The sequence below is a fragment of the Triticum aestivum genome, chromosome 7B, assembly GCF_018294505.1.
Source record: "Triticum aestivum cultivar Chinese Spring chromosome 7B, IWGSC CS RefSeq v2.1, whole genome shotgun sequence".
NCBI lineage: Eukaryota > Viridiplantae > Streptophyta > Magnoliopsida > Poales > Poaceae > Triticum > Triticum aestivum.
In genome coordinates, this window is record NC_057813.1 from 623,142,981 (window position 1) to 623,146,598 (window position 3,618).

A 3,618-nucleotide genomic window follows, 5' to 3' on the forward strand; every position below is an offset into this window, starting at 1 on the left:
CCTAGACTTCTTTTGGTTTTTTCATGTTAACTTTTTTGATTAGTTTCCTTTTAACTTCCAGATCACAAACAGTTTGGTAATTGAACTTCCGTATTTTTTTCATGAAGCTTGGTAATTGAGCTTCCGTATTTTTTACCTTTCCTATTTTTTGTTTTATATATATTTATGTACTGAATAAAGTTTGGTAATTGAACTTCCTGTTTTTCTAATGTGAATTCCAGAGATTTAGCATTTCCCAGATTTCTTTTTCAAGGGAGAATCTGTGAAACTTTTTTAATGGATGATTTAATATTTCCCACTCCACACCTTTTGTCGCAGAATGTGTAATTTTTCAAGATTGAACTATTGTACATATCAAACAAGGGCCAAAAGAATTTTTTGGGTACATACCACATGATAAACAACACAAATGTTTTTGATAGAAAGAAGATGCATTCACATATACACAAACAAAGTGTCGATGATAGACACATGATCCATCCAAAATTAACTCATGCAAAATTTCATCAATACAAGAGCAGCATGGTCGATGTCCGGCAATGTGAGGATTCGCCAATCTGAACCAAAATAATAAGCAGTGGTGCAAATCGCTCACACTGTCTCTCACCAAATCTTTCCCTGAACTCAAATACCTGCTGAAACTCAAATACCTGCAAAAGTAGGAGCCTGGAATATTAAGGACCTGGGCCTCGTCTGGGCGCTACAGCAGTGGGAACCGAATGGCTCAGCCGAACTTCTTGGGGCTGTGCAGTTGAACGGCCAAAGCTGGCAGCGGCAAAACACGCTGAGTGCTGCAGCGATGGGGCCCCACTGGGAAGAGGCTACGTGGTAGCAAGGGACCATGGGTCAGGTAAGACCTACAATAGTTATGTTTATTATTCAGCACAAAGATTGAAAAGGTATCACTTTAGGCATTAGGCAGGATAACTATGTGCGTAATATGCTCTAGTATATTGCAACTACCTTGTGTGATGACTGTATGCCACGACTCAGAATCAGAAAATAACAATATAATATGCTAGTTCACATAACTTCACTCAAGTCAGAGCACGAAGGATAACCTAAATAGTTGAATGATCGATGTCCTCAATATTATGAAAAGGAACATCTAAATTCCCAGCTCACTTCCGTGAAAAACACACATAATATGTCACTCTTTCTTGCTGTTTTTTATCAAGTATAAGCATTGACTGAATTTTCAAATTTAGTGGTGGAGCTATGCAATGGCAGAATAAAGAAAACATGCACACAAATTCAGAGAGTTCAGAAGCTCTGAAGCTCAAGTATACGGGGTGCAGCTCTGTCTGTGTATGTGCGTCTGATTGCGTGGAACATGTGCTCAAGGACGGACAAGGTCTTCAGACGCACTGCCGGCATATTTCAGGCGGAGGGTGGCGCCTGGTTGTAGTGCGGGATGTGGCGTCACCGTCACGCTCGTCACCAGGAAAGAGACGGCCAAGGCGTACAGCAAGTCCGCGCACTAGGATAGGCCGATGACCTTCAACAAAATTTGCAGAGAACTTGAGCCATGGTGTATCAAGCATCACATGTTTGATTTTTCAGCACATCCTTGCTTGCAAGACAGAGTACTAATCTAATATCTAAGAGAACATAATACTTGGGAAATAAAAAAATTGAAGAATCTGTAGGAAGAACTAAACTGGAACTGCTCATCTAGCGAGACAATTCCTTCCTTCTCATAATTTTTCACACGGAAAAAATAAGAAAGAGATGCCACAAGCTCTGCTCAGTTTGGATTGAAGGAAATTCCTCTAGCATATGTCAGAACTCGTAACTGAACTAGCTTTTGCCTCTAATGATACAGGCAGCCTGGAGGATTTGTGTTAGTGCATACCACCAATTTCTGCGTCTCAATCGAGCCGCAGTTGACCTCGCTTGTGCTACAGGGTAGGAGCCGCCATGAGAGTTTACAGAGGCACACCATGGCTGGCAAGGGGAAGTTCGAGCAACCAGTCGCCCGCATGGAGAAGTTCGAGCAGCACCAGGGGCAATCCTTGGTGGTGTTCGGGCATTGTCCAGGGCGGCAGCAGGTGACGCGGGGGTAGCCGGAGAAGTACTGCCTCCCCCGCCTGAGCTAGCGGTGGACTACAGCGGAGGACTGCGGACGCAGTAGTATCTAGCGGCAGACGGTGGTGGCGCGATCCGGGGAGGGTGGCGGCGGCGGTGGCGTGATGCGTGGAGGGCGAAGGCAGCGGCAGCGGCGGCGCGATCCCTGGCGGTGGCGCAATACAAGGCAGGGGCGACACGGCGGTCGATTATCAGGGCGGCGGACGGCGCGGCGGCCAGTTCCCGGGGCGGGAGAGGCACGACAGCTGGTTCTCGGGGCGGGGGCTGGCCGGCGCCGGCGGGGTGGGTGGCTGGATCAGAGAGGGGGTGGGCCGTGGGAAGGTTCACTAGATCTGGGAGGGAGTGGGGGCGCGGGAAGGTACGGTAGCGAGGTGGGTTCGGGAACATCCGCTCGGCCTCAATATATGCGCGCCGTGATCCAAATAACTATTCTAATCCTGGTATTAGAATAGTGTTGTCCTATATATATATATGTGTGTGTGCAATTCTGAAAGTTAGCAGTCGTTGGCTTCAGCTCCCACGCCTATAATGCGGGGGTGTTCGGGAAAAATATGCATAATCACACATGATCCAACGTCTTGGTCCATTAAGGAGGTGATTGCACGTCGAACTAGGCAACCGGACTATATAGCTTTAACACTTTCACTTAGCCATAGTAGTTTGACGGTGGGGCTACTATGTAGCCCCTTGTACCTTTGCGTACATCCTAATCCGGGCGCATGTGTACATGACCGGTAAGCGGTCCTTCGTTAATGCGGAGGAACCCTAAAGGTTCCGATGAGTCTTCAAGTGGTTGAACAGCCTCTCGATATATCATGACAGTCTGTTTTCGGCTTTCTCTACTGAGGTGCTCATCCGGAATAATCAGGGCACAATCGCAGTAGTTCTCCTTTGGCCGCCTTAGCCGATAAGAACAAAAAATAAGGCAGCGAACCCAGGAGCCGGGAAAACCCAACATTTGACCAAAGACATGATTCGGAGCTGATGCATATAAGGCCAAATTCGCGACGCCGAACACTCCCGAAGGTATTCAGACTTTATGACGTATACTGGGCTGAGTAACGCCCCTTATTATGAACCCTGTATTCCCAGGTACGTGCATTAGTCTGTCATGGTGAAATGCCAATAACGGCAGTATCATCTGCGGGTATAGTACCCATGGGATGTGTAAGCAACAAGAGACAATAAAGAAGGTTTACACAGGGGCTTAATCTAAAAAGAAACCTTTGAGCGGGGCCCTGCTGCACGTCTGCGCCTTTGTCCCTATTGTGCCGTGTCCTGGGAGGGTGTCGCATGAATGGTGTCTGTAAAAAGAGGAACTCGTGTAGAAGAGTATGACAAAAGCATGCGAAAAGTTGGCTATCACTAATGGATAGTAAAAGTGTAAGACATTGGCATGTTACTAAGATTAGGCTGAGAGTTGGGCTTTATTAATTATCTATAGCCCCTGGTGTCCTCTATGGGATTACATGTATGGCGCCTAGATCAAGTTGATCTGGGCTTCCGGACTCGTCTAACCATGTTCGTGGT

General features: G+C 46.9%; 1 long non-coding RNA gene across 1 annotated transcript; it reads right to left on the reverse strand.

Moving 5' to 3' along the window:
* Nucleotides 1–277: 277 nt before the first annotated feature.
* LOC123159892 (uncharacterized) lies at nt 278–2,444 on the reverse strand. The gene is made up of 2 exons (XR_006479915.1): nt 1,856–2,444; nt 278–857 (listed from the first exon to the last, which is right to left on the reverse strand). It is a non-coding gene; the product is annotated as an uncharacterized lncRNA (long non-coding RNA).
* Nucleotides 2,445–3,618: the final 1,174 nt, after the last annotated feature.